Source organism: Ctenopharyngodon idella, chromosome 15 (assembly GCF_019924925.1).
Source record: "Ctenopharyngodon idella isolate HZGC_01 chromosome 15, HZGC01, whole genome shotgun sequence".
Taxonomy (NCBI): domain Eukaryota; kingdom Metazoa; phylum Chordata; class Actinopteri; order Cypriniformes; family Xenocyprididae; genus Ctenopharyngodon; species Ctenopharyngodon idella.
In genome coordinates, this window is record NC_067234.1 from 21,603,635 (window position 1) to 21,621,653 (window position 18,019).

Consider the following 18,019-nt stretch of genomic DNA (forward strand, 5'->3'; position numbering starts at 1 on the left):
AGTTACCAAGCAACCCACTCATTATCATCCATCCAATTGTAGTGACTGTGAATGAAGAGAATGGAAGAGACGAACCTAGAAACATGTAGATGTGAGAACAATGCATCGCTTCATTGATTTTACAACTGGGGAAAAAGTTGAAGACATGAGATCTAAGTACATACTTCTCAAATTTATGCAGAAGTGCTTTTGGATAGTTGCATATTGAAGGAAAATGGCACATGCAAATTGTCGTACAACAGGTACACAGAAAATCTGCTCAGAGATCTATCTGAAGTGCTCATGATTTCATTTAGAGTGGTTCCCTGGAAATTGCATAATTAGGCTACAAACTAGCTGCATTATTAAATCTAAAAAAACTGTTTATGTTTAAGGAATGTGCGAATAAAAGCAGAATTAAATTTGCAGGCCTATATCCATTAACATATTTAACACATCACTTAAAACTACTCCTCCACCATATAAATGTTGTGGCATTTCTGCATGTGATTGCATTTTAAAATAAATGGTTATTCCAAATGAATGTTAACAATGCTTTTTTTTTTCTTCCCCTTTTTTTAGATTTGTGATCATCACAGCAGATGCGACCCGCCAGATCTGGATGTTAAATGAAAACAAAGCACGCTTAGAGTGAGAAAATTATACCTTATGTCAGTTGTTTGCTAACTCAGAAATAAAGTCCTGTGTACGCACCAGCAAACACATGTGGATTCATACAGATTCGGGAAAGGCTCTCTGGCCTCTCCATCCACTGAAGTCAGCTCGATGGAAGTCCCCTGCCTTGTAAATGTCGTGCCTGACCAGTGGCACATATTCAACAAGGCACTGTATGATTTGCCTATACGAAGCTCAAAGTACAAAGTTGTTTCTTTCAGTGTGCAGTATTAAAGTTCCATAACATCTAATGTTAGTGGCAACAGAACAATTGGTGAGCTACTTTTAGCAGTTATGCCTTAGAATTTAAAGACCCACTGAAATGTTTTGACGAGCACAGTTTTATTTCCTGTATAAATGAAGGAGATCTATAATACCAGGATGAAGCTATCTGTTAGCTTTCCCATTCATCTCAACAGCTGTTGCTTGGCTAATGCGGAACTAGAACATGGCCTGAGAGTTTTTATCATTGAAAAAAGTGGAATTTAATTGGCATGGTTCAAATCATACTTATCTGACCACTATCAATTTGTAGCAGTAAATGAAGAGATGTCGTACTGATCACAAGTTCTGTATAGGGGAACACCAAGGCTCAGTTCTAGGACCATTGCTTTTCACCCTGTACATGCTTCCCAGAGGGCACAGCATACAAAACTAACAGATATGGACTAAAAGCCATCAAATTCGTAATTAGTACTCTAGTATAGAACCCTGTTTTCGCATCATAGTAAGAAATAAAACAGGCAAATGTGAGATAAAGTTTAAAATAAGAAACCAAGTCATATTGTAAAACACGAAATACAGTCATAATAATGAGATATAATGTCACAATTTTGATAAATAAATGGGAAAGTCAAAATTGTAATATATAAAGTCACATTGCAAGATATACAGTCAAACCAAAAATGTATTCAGACACCTTGAACATTTCATTCATTAATACAGTTTATTCACTATAGTTAAAAAAAAAAAAAAAAATGTTAATAAAATATGACAAGATCTCAGAGTTAAACTGTGTCAGAAAAAAATTACCTTAATTATGTCAGATAACAATTAAGCAAAACATGGTCAGGTCAAAGTGTCTGAAGAATTTTTGGTCCCAATTTTTTTTAAAATTTTACTGGTAGTCCACTATATAAAGAATTTTTGGGTATAATATGTCATAGTTTACTTTATTTTGCTATCCTCACTTTCATAAATGAACTATAGTGTCCTGCACCCACTAGTAAAAATATATCAAAAATATCAAAAATGTCTGAATAATTTTTGGTTTGACTTGTAAATGAGAAATAAATTCGCAATTAAGATATTAAGTCACAGTGCAAGATATGTGTAATGTCACCTTGAAAGATATAGTCTCATTGCGAGGTATAAATGAGAAACAAAGTTGAAACTGTGACACATAAAGTCACATTGCGATAAACGTATAAAGTCACCCTGAAAGATTTAGTCACATTCCAAGACGTGAGAAAATGTCACAGTTTTAACATATAAAGTCCCATTACGAGATATATAAAAAAGTCAAAATTGTAAGACATAAAGTCACATTGCGAGGAATAAATTAGAAACAGTTGCAATATACTGTAGTCACAATTGGAGATAATAAAGTCGCATTGAAATATATAGCTGCATTACAAGACAAAAAGAATCAAAGTCGCAACTGTAAGATATAAAGTAAGATATAAAGCGCCATTGTGACTTTTAAAAAAATGAGATCAAGTCACAATAGTAAGTTATATTGTTAGATATACCCCTGGTTTCACAGACAAGGCTTAAGCCTAATCCCAGACAACTTGCACTGACATATTTTAAGATTGCAAATCAGTAATGTTTTTTTTTTTTTTTTTTTTTACTAAGGCACATTTAAAAAAAAAAAAAAAAAACTACTTAAATATCCTAATTGAACTAAGGCCTAATCCTGGCTTAATCTAAGCCCTGTCTGTGAAACCAGGCCAGAAAGTCACATTACAGGACAAATTAGAAATAAAGTCACAATTTCAAGATATAAAGTCACACTGCGAGATGTACATTCACAATCAGGAGAATTAAATTCACAATTACCTTTGTACTTTTTTTTTTTTTTTTTTTTTTTTTTTTTTTACACTGAGGCAGAAACAGTTCATAATTTAGAACAATGAAAAATGCTAAATTTGTTGTTTTGCTCTGATAGACTATGGGCTATAGATTAATATGCACACAGCATCTAGCAACAGAAAACTGGAAGAAGCACATGTCTCAGGCACTTGTATTGCATAACGATGTTTGTTGACTCATCAGTGTTAGATCCTGTGGTCGATTACACATTGAGTGCTCTGCATAGTAGCAATCAAGTCACTGCTACATAAGGGGAGGCGGGTAGGATTAGTTTTACTCTACTCTAAAAAGGCTTCTTGTTTGCACTGTTTGAAACTGTGAAAACTGAGGCCAGGCACAGAGAAGCCTTTCTCAAACTCGTTAATGGTTTTCAAGTCATTCCTAGATGCTGCCCAATATGCATTACAAGCTGAACTGGTGACATTGCATGCATATATCCAAGGTCAAAAACACAAAAGGGTAAAAAACATCTCCTGCAGCACTCTGGATTGTGTTTTGGTGAAATGCTTTTGTGATAATTCAGCAGTGGGGGCAGATTGAGAGTTGTTTGAGGCCAATAAACCCTGAGTGACTCTTAGCTTAGAGAGGGGGCATTTTAGCTGTCAAGCATGTGCTTAATCTAGCATTAAATCATATGATCGGCATTAAGTAACCAGGCCAGACAGGATCTGATTGAAGAGCAGCTGGGGCAGCCTCTCTCTCTTTACCTCTCTCAATCCTGTTCCCACGCCATTATTGTTCCTATGACATTAGTCCTCATGTGCAGTGTACATACAAGCAGCTAGACCCTATTTAAATAGGCTTTCACTCTGAATACTCACTTAAACGCTATTAAAAAAAACAGTGACATTCTTGATCATACTGTAGGTGACCGGCGCTCTCCGGTACACAGCTGTCAGACAAGCACGCTCCATTTCAAATACAAAAAGTAAAATTCATGGTGATAATAAAAACATACAAATGTTAATGTCATGGGTGTAGCAGGGACGAGGAGAGGTGCAGATCTATTAGCTTGCAGTCTTTATTAAAGTGCCTCTATTATGCTTTCCGAACATTACCTTTCATGCAATGTCTAATGAATATAAACGATCGGCAAAGTTGTGAAGCCGAAAGTGCACAATAAGTAAATTTATTGTCTTTGAAAAGAAAGAATCGACTCTGAACTGCCTAAACGAATCATTAGGAATTTGAATCCCACTTCCGTGACGGCCACACGTCACTGGGTTACACATTTGCCTAATGCCTGCCTAGGGTCTTTGTTGGCTCCCCGCGACAAACGTCTACTTTGACCCGCCCTCAAACGCTGCAGCTGGCTCGTGTTGTATACTGTACATGTGGAGAAGCTGCTGTTTTCTGCTCAGCAAAAGCAGAAAAAATTCTCTTTGTAAGCACTCCCAAAGGATGAGGATGTGAAGAGTCAGTGGTTAAAATTACAACAGCGATACAACAGCAGAATAACTTTTTCACGATTGCTTCTCAAATCTCCATGAGGTCTAAATGGGATTTACAAAACGCTTTAAAGATGGCACAGTACCAACTTTATTAGGACCAACTTGCTCCTCAGAATCACAGCCTGTAAGTACGATTAATTATTCATGTATATATTTTCTACTGGGTGTTCAAAATACATAGTTTTGTGTTTTACATGTTACATCAGTCATTAACGTTAGTGCTCAGCTAATGTTAGCACTATTATTGATACAGTTAAATGACGCAGTTCCCACATGTGCACCACAATAAATACAACCCGAATTCCGGAAATGTTGGGACATTTTTTAAATTTGAATAAAATGAAAACTAAAAGACTTTCAAATCACATGAGCCAATATTTTATTCACAATAGAACATAGATAACATAACAAATGTTTAAAGGGAGAAATTTTACAATTGTATGCACAAAATGAGCTCATTTCCAATTTGATGCCTGCTACAGGTCTCAAAATAGTTGGGACGGGGGCATGTTTACCATGGTGTAGCATCTCCTCTTCTTTTCAAAACAGTTTGAAGACGTCTGGGCATCGAGGTAATGAGTTTTGGTGTTGGAATTTGGTCCCATTCTTGCCTGATATAGGTTTCCAGCTGCTGAAGAGTTTGTGGTCGTCTTTCGTTTAATGATGCGCCAAATGTTCTCTATAGTTGAAAAATCTGAACTGCAGGCAGACCAATTCAGCACCTGGACTCTTCTGACGAAGCCATGCTGTTGTAATAGCTGCAGTATGTGGTTTTGCATTGTCCTGCTGAAATACACAAGGCCTTCCCTGAAATAGACGTCGTCTGGAGGGGAGCATATGTTGCTCTAAAACCTTTATTAACCTTTCAGCATTCATAGTGCCTTCCAAAACATGCAAGCTGCCCATACTGTATGCACTTATGCACCCCCATACCATCAGAGATGATGGCTTTTGAACTGAACGCTGATGACACGCTGGAAGGTCTCCCTCCTCTTTAGCCCGGAGGACACGGCGTCAGTGATTTCCAACAAGAATGTCAAATTTGGACTCGTCTGACCATAGAACACTTTTCCACTTTGAAACAGTCCATTTTAAATGAGCCTTGACCCACAGGACACGACGGCGCTTCTGGACCATGTTCACATATGGCTTCCTTTTGCATGATAGAGCTTTAGTTGGCATCTGCAGATGGCACGGCGGATTGTGTTAACCGACAGTGGTTTCTGGAAGTATTCCTGGGCCCATTTAGTAATGTCATTGACACAATCATGCCGATGAGTGATGCTGTGTTGTCTGAGGGCCTGAAACCACGGGCATCCAATAAAGGTCTTCGACCTTGTCCCTTACGCATAGAGATTTCTCCAGTTTCTCTGAATCTTTTGATGATGTTATGCACTGTAGATGATGAAATTTGCAAAGCCTTTGCAATTTGACGCTGAATCTTTTCAAAATGTCTTGCTTTTTCAGCCATTTGTTGCCCCGTGCCAATTTTTTTGAGACCTGTAGCAGGCAATTTCTCCGTTTAAACATTTGTTATGCTATCTATGTTCTATTGTGAATAAAATATTGGTTCATGTGATTTGATAGTCTTTTAGTTTTCATTTTATTCAAATTTAAAAAAAAACGTCCCAACATTTCCAGAATTCGAATTGTAAAAATATACACATTGGTTTGTTAATGGACAAACACTTGTTAATACTGATGGTGAGGGATTACAGTTGCAACATCTCATGATGAACGTCAAACTGAGTAGTGTATCACTGAGAAACTTCCTGCTCAAGTCGTCCTTGCGATGGAGGTTCAGGTTGAATAGCTAATTCTTCCAATATTTCATCATTGGACTCGCAGTTGGATTGATATGGTAAAATCAACGCCATTGTTACTGTCTTTACAGTGTATACAATCACTGAGCTCTGGAAGCCTCCGGACCAGAACTAAAGTTCTGTTATGGTAATGGGAGTTTTTGCTTCCAACAGGCGCTGTAAGTGGTAGACCAATCACAACAGAATGTGCCACCTGGCCAATCAGAGCAGAGCAGGCTCGCAGAAAGGAGGGGTTTAGAGAGACTGAAACATCAGACGAGTCGTTTGAGAATCAATGAAAAATGTGGTAATGTGCAATGTATATTATGAGAAAATGAAAGCGATTTTTGACCTTTGATGCATGTAAACATGTTGTAGGAGACGTCCAAAACAAAATTAAGAACTTTTAAAATAGCATAATAGGGGCACTATTTACAAAGATAAATCCAAACATGAAGATGAAGACTATAATCCAAACAAGGTGACAGGGAACACAAGAGACGCACCAGTTTTACATACGTGTATATGTAACGGGGGCCAGCTAGTGAGGGCTGTGCAATTAAACTTCACTCTCCTGATCTCAAGAGGCGCATTAGTGACTGACGCTAAAGTCTGTGTCTTTAGTGCCCTTGTTAGCACGCCCGCCAGCCATGCTGGAGATGCTGATTCGAGTCCTGCTTGGAGCAGGACGAGTAGGACTAGAGATGTTATATTGGTGCCATGACCCGGATAGGAGTGAGGTTTAGGGGGGTGAGTGTAATGGGTGCCAGCTAGTGAGAGTTGTGCAGGTACACCTCACTCCCCTAGCGACTGATGCTAGAGACTGCGGTCTTTAGGGTCCTTGTTAGCGCATCCATGCTGGAGATGCCGGTTTGAGTCCCGCTTGTAGTAACATAAAATCTCAATTATGAGGAATAAAATCACAATTACCTGTTTACTTAAAAGTAAAAACAGATATCCATATTTTAGAACAAATCTATAATGACCCACATACAGTACATGCTGTTTTAATTAGGGGGTCAAGTCCTTTCTAAGAGCAAGATTCTAGAAATCACAATTTCTAGAGCAATCACAATTTCTAGAATCTTGCTCTTAGAAGGACTTGACCCCCTAATCACAATTACCTGTTTACTTAAAAGTAAAAACAGATATCCATATTTTAGAACAAATCTATAATGACCCACATACAGTACATGCTGTTTTAATTAGGGGGTCAAGTCCTTCTAAGAGCAAAATTCTAGAAATCGTCCCTGAAACTTGTCATTGTTTTGCCTAGATTACAGCAGCAATCTGCCATGAACCCTTTGTGGGAACGTTGATCCGCCCCAGAGTGTAATCCTACTGACAAATACACAGAATTCCCACAAAACACACATACACAAACTATCCTTTGCAATATGTCAGCTGTATCACCTTCAATAAATCCACAGCTCAAGAGAGAAGCCCCCGCTATGTAACCCTGAGCAGCACATCTGTGTGCACGTGGGCAGAAGGAGGACTGGAACAGACGCAAAAGCCATCCCGCCGGATGTCTATACGGATCCCATAATCTGACCCGCCACACCCGCCAATGAGAACAGGCAGATGGCCACTGAAAACATTTCTATTTATACTGTATGGCATAGAAAGAAGCAAAGCTGAGCTTAGCTGTGCAGAGAGACTGAAAGATAACGCCGGAGACAGAAAGAGAGAGACAGAGGAAGGTGTAGTCGAAGGTCATGGATGATTGACTCCATCACCACTGAAGGTGCAGCTGGAGACAACTGTGTCAAGAGACAATGCTGATAAACACACTTCTCCCCGCAGTTACACGCCAGCCAGTAAAACACAGCGGAGATAAAATCCACTTCAGGATGCTATGTTTTTTGGGTTTACAATATCTCACTGTGTATGACAGCTACTCGCACATCTCAATGAGCTGGGAAAGGATGAATACAAAAATCAACAGGAAGCAGAGACAACTGTAAAAATTCACTTTGGCAACCCCTTTACTTACTCAACGAAGTGTAAGCATACTGGGTACTTTCCATGCAGCTAGTAGCACCAAAGGGAACTGAAAAAAATAATGCAATTTCCAAAAAGGCTTCCCCAAACGCTTTCCAAAAACCCCTTCTGCCCATCGTGACAGAGGGGCGCCGTAGGCGAAAACTTTGCCTCTATCAGAGTTTGCCAAAAATGAAAGCTAGTTTCTGCCTCAGAGAGAAAAATAAAAAAAAGATAATTGTGAGATATAGTTCATATTAAGGCTATATCACCTATTGTGAGATATGGGGCCTCATATTTATAAAAACGGTCTTTGACGTAGAAAAGTGCTTAGAGCAACATCCGGGTCTGAGCAGACATACACAGCTTTGGCAGCTTTTCTATTGGAATGACTGGATTTTGCCAGTGAAATTTCGCTCAGCAACAGTAAATATGACCTCACCTTTTGTAGGCACTACATTTGATGAGGAACTTTTTTTTTTAAACCGAAGGTTTTTTTTTTTTATCTTTCCCACCCAATTTACCCTTTTGTGAATCAACCTATGAACACAGGTTGTCAGTTGTTTTTGTACATTAAACCGGAAGAGGGAGAAAGTATTTTATGGTTTAAATGCTTAACCTTCAATTCACAAGCCATATCTTTGTTATATTATGGCCTTCACACTTTTGGCCTGATAAGGGAATGTGACTCTGTGCTAAGAATGTCACACTTTGAACAAAAAATCCCACCATATAGATACAAATCCTACTATCTGAAGCCACTGAGTCATTTAAACCCTCTCGGCTCCATGGGTATGTATGATTCGTTACTCTTGTGAAATGCAGATAAAAAGAAGAGGTAGAGAACTCAACTTTATGTCTGAGTTTCTTAAAGATACGGATATGAAAAGACATGTTTTCTTTGGTTCTGACTAGTGAGAACTAGAAATGTCTGTAAAGTAGGGCCTAAAGTGTCTGAATGTCAACTTTCAAGGGCTGACACTGGCACAAAAGACAAAAGTATACAAAACAGGTATATAAACCACAAAATCTGTGCGAAATGCAATTTGTGTGCCACAGTTCCTAGCGTTGATATCAATAATTCCCAATAAAATCACAAAAGTGAGCTTGACTACACTGTAAAAATGATTTTTCAAAGTTGAAAAGCTGTTTTACAACAATATACTATTTCAGTCTTTGTACTTAAAAAAAAAAAATCATGTTTAATTCAATGTTAACTTGCAGTTATTTGTGAAACTTACTAGCAATTTCCAATTGTAACATGTCTCAATAAATGGCATCATATGATAAGAACTGCTATCTTAGAACATTGTCTCTTTTTTTGTGGTCACGATGTGATCGTGCTCCACCATTTCCCCATGCCAACTTCAATCTCTTAATTTGAGGGCACTTAACTGCTGATCAGTCCTGAATGAAGATGGCAGAGCATTCAATCGGACTTAACGCCAGACCCAGTGTCAGTCAGGCAGCAGTGAACACGATTGTGCCGAGACCCTGTCATAAAATGATTTTCACTGAGCCAAGGAAAGAAGACAGACTGTAGGGATCGGTCATCCTTGAAAGGCCAAATAGGAAGTGATGGTTTCCCACAGTGCTGGATCTGTTTCTCTGCAGGAACCCCAGAATGGATTAGTAAAGGCTTTGGCTGTGGTTTGACTGGCTGTAACCATAGATCAATGGAGGGCTTTGGAGTGCAGGACAAATACATAAAGTGCACTTAAGTAAACCTTAATTATACCAACAGACACAATGTTGAAGATATACTGAACACTGGCTTTGAACTGAGAGAGCCACATTTTCTGGGTCATATTTCACATAATTATTATACATTTGGAATTTAAAACTGCTTATGGTGGGAAGAACTGTAGATAAGGACAAGATCAAACACTATCAACATGCATTTTTAATATATGAAACACTAACAAACTATTTACAGTTCTGGGTTTTGGAATAATGTTGTGTATATAACTTTAAATTCTTGAATAACAAGTGACATTAAAGGGTTTGTTCACCCAAAAATGAAAATTCTTCATTAATTACTCACCCTCATGTCGTTCTACACCCGTAAGACCTTTGTTCATCTTCGGAACACAAATTAAAGTCACGTGACTTTGGCAGTTTGATACACGCTCTGAACCACTGATTCGAAACAAATGATTCGTAAAGCTTCGAAGCTTTATGAAGCAGTGTTTTGAAGTCGCCCATCACAAGAAATTGTTGAAAAAAGTCGTTTTTTTGGCGCTCAAAAAGTATTAATCATTGCTTTATAACATTAAGGTTGAACCACTGTAGTCACACGAACTGTTTTAAAGATGTTTTTAGTAGCTTTCTGGGCATTGAAAGTGTAAATTAACTTGCTGTCAATGGAGGCCCCACTGAGCCATCGGATTTTATCAAAAATATCTGTTCTAAAGATGAACGAAGGTCTTACGGGTGTGGAACGACATGAGGGTGAGTAATTAATGACAGAATTTTCATTTTTGGGTGAACTAACCCTTTAAAATCAGGGTGCAAAATTAACATTTGTCATGTGCAAAGAATCATTGTAAAGAAATTATCAATCAGTACTTAATTTAAATGCAGGAGTCATTTCCCTGTGTGTACCGAAATTGATCTGATTGACACAGCCGTAACCATAGCATCGTTCTGCCGTCTCACATGTTTGGTATTCACTGTTTTTGACAAAATTTATTTGCAAAACTTCCATTTGAGTTTGATTTTGGTAAAATGTTAATAATATAATGACGCATGCAAGTGTCTGACCATATATAAAGCCACAATATCAACTTTGACCACGATGTTTAATTGTTTTTAGAAAATACTGTGTTTTTTCCCGCTCAACAGCAACAATATATAATAATAATTAATTTTATTTAGAGTTAAATTAATTATAATATATATTATATAAAATAAATATGTAATGAATTATCAAATTATAGCCTATTTTAAATTTAAAAAAAAAAGTTTCATGGCTGGTTAAAAAAAAAAAAAAAAATGCAGTCAATTTTTTTTCTATTCACCTGCCATTGGAAGGCATAAAAAAAAGCTTACTTTGGATCCTGATTACAACTGGTTTCATACAAAAAGTAACTGCCAAATCCTTGTATTATTTCAAATGTGAGTACTCCAGTGAAAGCAGTGGTAACTGCAGACTGTGAAAGCTCCCGTTCTTAAGCCCTTTTTGGACAGGACTAGTTTTCCCTGTGGAGGTCAGGTTAATTTGTGTTTCACAGACATACTTTGTGATTTTAATCCTCTGAAATCAAACACGTCTGTGTTTTTTCTCACACAACCAAAAAACTAGCATTACCTACTTTTTTTTTTTTCTTCGTCTAACTCAGGGGTCCTCTGAGAAATCTAATCCTGTCCGAATAGGAATGTCTGTGGAATGACACTACACTGCTCCTCATTTATTTTGACCTTGATCGAATGACCTTTCTCATGGCTCTGCCTACTGCAACTTCATTATGGATTTCAACATTTTGCCAGTTTTCTGGGGTAAAGTAACAGTTGGTGGTTCAAGTGCTGCTGGCATCCTATCCGACGTTAAAGGAAAATTAAATCAAGGAGAGTCAGATCGCTGACTCAGATTTTTTTTTTTTTACAATAAAACAAGACCGACAAAGAACATGATTTGTAGTGAGTTGTCTCTAATACCAAAGATAAACACATTAGCCTTTAAAGCCCACAAGCTTTAGTAGCCTCCACAGGTCTAGCAGAGAGCCATTGATTTTGCTGAGGTGTGAAATGTTTAGGCAGAATATTGATGTGCTTACAACATAATGGAAGAATAGGCCTGACCTCTTCCATCCTTTACTCCGCTTCACTCCCCACCCATATTACAGCCTCGCCTCCATCTCGCTGTCCTCACTGTGTATCTGTGTTGGCTTCCAGACCAGATCAACTGGAAAATTACACGTCTGGCCGTTTAAGCTCCATTGGTGAAAGTCTGTTGTTGGGCATCAACTCAAAAGTGGCAAGAGTTCATTTAGAGCAGTTGCTGGCCGCGTTAAGCGGAGTGGGAGGAGAAAGAGTAATAGGTAATAGAAGAGCAACACACAGGCTAATACATCGGAGCAATTAGCCGCAAGCCGAGGCAGCTGTGGCGTGACGGAGGCCTGAGGGTAATTGCAGACCCCACTCATCACTGCCTCTCGTTAATACAGAACTCTGCACCACTGGGAGGGGAGGGGAGGTATGGGGGAAGGAGTTCCTCTTCCTCTCCCTCGCCCTGCTCTCTACTTCCATTCCAATCATCCCTGAGCACCACTCTGCTTCATAGTGAGCCCACTCCCTGTCTTTCTCTCTGGAGATTGGAGTGTGCACCCTGGTCTTACCACATGCTGAAAATATGACAGTCTGTTTGAAAAGCCCGGGATGGAGTGTTCAATCTTGAGCAAGCACTCGGAATACGGCCTCGTCTGCATATTTGGTGGGCGCTACGGCTCATGATGGATGGCAGAGAAGGGGAAAAGGAAAAATCTGAAATATTCCTCTCAAATGCACTGGGTCTTATGGAATTACGCAACACTGGTGGTTAAATTACATTTACAGACACCATGAAACCTATAAAGCTGACTAACGTAAATGCTTACACATGATGTGGAAATCAAGCTTAAAAAGTATCTGGAAATAAATAAATATTTTAACAGTCTATTAAGAATCTTAATAAATAATTTTCTTTTTTGTTTAAAATCATAAAAAGGCATCGGGTTAAAATAAAAATAACCAACAGTAACAGTATATATACAAAGTTCTGTCATGAAACTCTAGATGGCACAGGCTAATATGTCCTTTAACTCAACCTGCTCATAATCACATTGTTATCTATAGGGCACAGCTGATTGGTTCCTGCTGTATCAGTAGCCAATGAGCTTGCATGAACCTTCAAAATACTTGGGTAGCATTTGCCTTAGTAGTGCAGCACGCTTCAGAAACCCTCCACCTCCCCCAGCTCCACCTGTATAGATCTGCTACAGGTAATTCATGTGTGCTATATTGTACAGCAGCAGCATGTCTTACTTGCTCACAGCGGTGTGTTGTATATGTATTGGCAGTAGCAAGTCCCATACTTGACAGAAATATATTTCTATCATGACAGCTCTTGGAAGATTTTTAGCATGGTAATGGATATGACAATGTTGATATGTTTGGTCTTGGCGGAATAAATTTGTTACGCTGCTGCTGCAGAGCAAGTACAGGACTACTGCCAATACTGTACATACGCTGATACGCTGCTGTGCGTATGTAAGACATACTGCTGCTGCACAAATAGCATATATAATTACCCATAGCAGATCTATACAGGTGGAGCTGGGGAAGGTTTCGGAGGAACCCTGAAAGCGCCCTGCAACTGTTATAGTGAATGCTAACCAGCCATTTAAATGTTGTGAGCTGCAAGCTCATCGGCTGCAGATGCGACATGAACCAATCAGCTTGTACCAAATAGTTAACGCTGTGAATATCATCAATTTGCGTAAGTACCCATCAGCCTGTGCCATCTAGAGTTTCGTGACAGAACTAGGCATAGAGTGAAGTTTGAGGTTTGTAAGACTTTTTAATGTTTCTGAAAGAAGTTATGCTAACCAGGGCAATTGTTTGATCAAAAATACAGTAAAAAAGTAATATTGTGAAATATTATTACAATTTAAGATAACCATTTTCAATTTTAATATATTTTAATCCATTTCTGCAGCCATTACTCCAGTCTTCACTGTCACACAAGTAAATAAAAAACTAATAAATGACTAATAATTTAAATAAGTAGATAAATTATAATGAAATAAAAATACATATTTAAAAATAACTTATTGAGATGTGCAACTATCCCCTATTTTTGCTCAAAAAGACTCTCAAAAACACTCCCTTTCTAACAGGATCATTTGGACACCAATAAGCTCAGAAAGGTTCCACCAGGAGAGTAGAACTCCAATCAGTGCAATTTTAAGCTTTTAGTGTGCACTTTTCTGCCACGTGTGTTCACACTGTTCACTTGATACCAGTAGAAGCTCTAAATTGTTAAAGAAAATGAAAAAAAAAAAAAAAACTGTAAAATCTTACGAATCAATCTAATTCAAATGTTCTTCTTCATTTCATACACCAGGGAATACATCACGATGCAGCAGACAAGAGAAAATAGCCATACTGTGGTCGCTGTGACAAATGCAGCAAAACCAGACTGTTCTGCCAGCCCAGTTTTCACAGCTAAATGGTGTCTCCTTAAACAAATGGCATTGCCATGAGCCTATTAACGGGACGTTCTGGTCCCAAATACAGCTCTGTGGATTTATACAACACGCATGCATTTCATTTGTCCTGCCGTGTTATATTTGAATGTCACCAACCATCTATCCATCATCTTATAAAGGAGAATACAATAAACTGACGACCTGCATCTGGTCATTCTGGGAAAAATGCAACTGACTAATATATTAATACTAAATCCAAATAAGAAATTTTGTCATTGACATATCCTATAAAATCCAATATGGCAAAAAAAGAAACAATACAATGAAATAACACAACTTAGACGGTGAAGGACATTAAAGGGAAAGAAACGTATGTTTGCTAACAGCACATACAGATTAAATTAAGACCGCTTATGAAATAACCACCTGCACCTATCATGACTCAAATGTTTTCAGGCTACAGGAGCTATAGGCGATACACATGCATGCATCTACACCCCCTACCTGTGGACAAGAATAAGACATCATGAGCTTTGCAACTTGACATTCAAAACTCCTCCAATTTCTGGTGTTAGGTTGTGAAGAGACATAGAACACAGATCAAGGGGGTTTATCTTCATTTTAAAGCACAACTACAATAAAAATGTATTATTGAGCTAATATAGCAATGCCTCAGAAAGCAATAATGAAACATACCACCTTATAGCATCATGATGATTCTCACAGGACATTTTTTGCATAAGAATGAAATGTCAAGAAATCCATATGCGTATTAAAGACAAATATCATGGTTTTGATGACCCGGCAGTGGCTCAGAATACATTTTGGGCGCATATTTGCTGTTGAATTATATCAGTGTTGTCACAGAAGTCAGTATTTAAACCAAGTAGTCATCTTTAAAATTGTAAAACATCTAGCCAAGCTGAAAAAAAAAACTGTCTGGATGTACAACCATTGCACTAAATGTGCTGAAAACATAGGTAGAACATCTTGCCATGCAGAAAAACCTATCAGGGTGTGCTGCCACCATGGGTAAAACATCTTGTCAGGCAGAACTAACCCACAACCCTAACCCTAACATTAGAAGGACGCTTATATAGCATATAGTTTGTCTAAACATAATTTTGCATCATTTCAAATCACCATTTTAACTAAGTCCTTGCCCCGTTGCAAAATGCAAACCATTCAAGTAATTGCATATGCAAATAAAGAGGAGAAAGTGAGCTATCAAATTCATGATGGGGAGAATCGTGGCTCTGGTGCATTGCTGACCATTACTCAGCATCCACAGAAACACATCGAGATCATTGCATCTGGAAGCACATCACACTACTAATTTATAATAATAACCTATAATCATCAGATTGTGCTTGAGATTAATCTGAAATCAAAAGATCCGCAAAAACGTTCAAGACAAGCTGAACAGAGAGAAATAGTTTGTGCTGCACCGATTAATTCCAAAAAGGTTGTTCTGGAGAGTCTTAGGTTACCTTTTCCTTTGCGATGCTCCTTCTCCTCCGGTGTAAAGTGCCAGCCGGTGGTCGTTTGATGAGGACAGGGTGGGATAGCTCTAATTAAAGCGGCATTAAAGCCGGTGGAAAAGATTAGACAGGTTCGGTACGGTTGCACAGTACCTTAATGTTCTTCACCAAAAAACAAGATGCTTTCATTTTCTTTACGCGATACAATTTGCCGTTACTTTTTGCTTTCACGCAAAAATAGTTCCCATTCTTGTGCTAGAGCCTTCCCAGGTGCGGTGAATCAGATATCTAGTTTCCTTGGCTTTTCAGTTTCACCTTGCAATAAAGAATACATATCCATATGCTGCTGGAATACAGGACAATCCAATCCGTCAGAGGTGTAGATCCTCGAGAAGGAACCCTCTTGCAAAATCATCCTGATAGATGGGTGAGTTAGAAGACAAATACACACGAAGCGTCTGCTCGTCTTGGAGCATGCTGGAGAGTGGGCGTTATTGGGGTAGATCTTCACTCCTCACTGCCAATAAGCATGCATGCCTCCGCCTGAAGCGCTGCTCCTCTGCATGCACACAAACAGGCTTTTTGTCAGTACGGATGGCAGAAACTTGTGACTTTGAGGTTGGTGAGAGGTAAAAAGGACACATCATTACTCAGAGTACGATAGGGGAACTAAAGTCAGTTGAAACTAACGGACAGTGCCGAACACGAGGAGGGGAAATGAAATGGTTATCTAGCACGTGAGCGGGTTCTTATAATCGGATGGAAATACAAATAGATGATAATCTGACCAAAGACCCACAGGCGCGGTGATACGTAGGGTACGAATGCGTTGCGCGCTTTGGTTTCCTTGCCCAGTGCTTTTTCAGCAGCACGGACAGCGCACAGGAACTCTGAACGTTTGGAAACTGATTTTGTACTGCATGAGCGTGATTTGTATGACTGTTTACAATAAAGCATTTAACAAGCGTGTCTCCGGTATAGGGATGGAAATTGTAAGTCACTTGACGATTTCGATTCCTTAACGATTCCATTAATGATTTGCTACTTGAGGAATAAATATTTGAGAAAATGTAGTGCATATTATTACTTTTACTGCTTACATGAGTCATATTGTCAATGTAATAAGAATTATATATATATATATATATATATATATATAAATTAGAAATAAAGATAATTATTTTTAAGTACTTGAAGATATTTAGCAGCGGTAGGCTAATCGATGCGACTGATTCGTTTTGATTCACTAACACCCAGAGGTTGGTAGTAACGAAGTACATTTACTTCGTTACATTTATTTGAGTATTTTTTTTGGAAATATTTTACTTTTTAGAGTAGATTCAAACGTGGGTACTTTTACTTTAACTTGAGTACATTTCTAATGAAACATCTATACTTTTACTTCGCTACAATGGGCAACGTTCCTCTCGTTACTTTATTTTAATGTAATACTGTGTACATGTTAAGAAATGCGTAGTTTTAATTGATTCTCATTTTTACGAACCGATATCAATTCTTAAATCCCAAGAATCGATTAGTCCGTTTTCAGTTGATGAATGAACATGTAGCCCATCCAATAAATCGCAATAATCTTTGTTACTTTTGATATGAGGCAAGTCTCAGATTTCAAATGACGTCCATCTTATTATAAGATTCAAAAAATAAATACCGTTTTGGTGCTGTTTAATGTGACGTGACAGACCGCTGTAGCGCTTCAGTTAAAGAGAAGCGACAGCACGGAGCGCACGTGAACAGCCTCTCCTCCGCTTTAATACCAGTTACAGCGCGAAATAAACATGAATAAACATCTGAAGGTATGTTAAAAGATACAGTACAACTTACCGAAATCCGTATCATGTCTCGTGTTATAGCTCAATCAGTGTTTCAACCTCGAAAAGACGTCAATAAAACAGCTTGTAAACAATGTCACGTAACGTCACATTTACCTCAGAAAAACCATATTCAGTGACCATAAACTCATTAGTCAGCTAGAAAAATGAACTCTAGAGACCAGCATTCTGATAAATATATGCACCGTTACAAATTCATTATAATGTTTAATGTTCTTCAATATTGAATGCATGTTTGAATAAATCAGTTATGACAGCCACAATTTAAATGTTTATATTTAAAAAAAAAAAAAAAACGAATTGGAGTAGAAATATGATTGTAATTCAAAACTATATTTGTTATAATAAAACATCATTGAGTGTAATTTAAGTGTTTGTATATAAATAAGTTAATTTTAACCTACAATATTATAGTAATGTCATACCAACTGACTCCCATGTGTAGTTTACAGCATTAGTTGAGAGATTTTTTCCTCTAGAAAATTTGCCATGTACTGTATCTGATATACTACATCC

The 18,019-nt window shown here is 38.1% G+C and overlaps 1 protein-coding gene across 3 annotated transcripts in view; it reads right to left on the reverse strand.

Annotated features, from left to right (window-relative positions):
* The window catches only part of zgc:172282 (leucine-rich repeat and fibronectin type III domain-containing protein 1-like protein), a 115,898-nt gene extending 99,446 nt beyond the window's left edge, over nucleotides 1–16,452 (reverse strand). The window contains exon 1 of one of the 3 annotated variants that reach the window (XM_051863529.1): nucleotides 15,663–16,452. The gene's annotated coding sequence lies outside the window, so the exon portion shown is untranslated. The remainder of the gene's footprint in view (nucleotides 1–15,662) is intronic. The other 2 variants (XM_051863528.1, XM_051863523.1) reach the window with 2 other exon arrangements.
* Nucleotides 16,453–18,019: the final 1,567 nt, after the last annotated feature.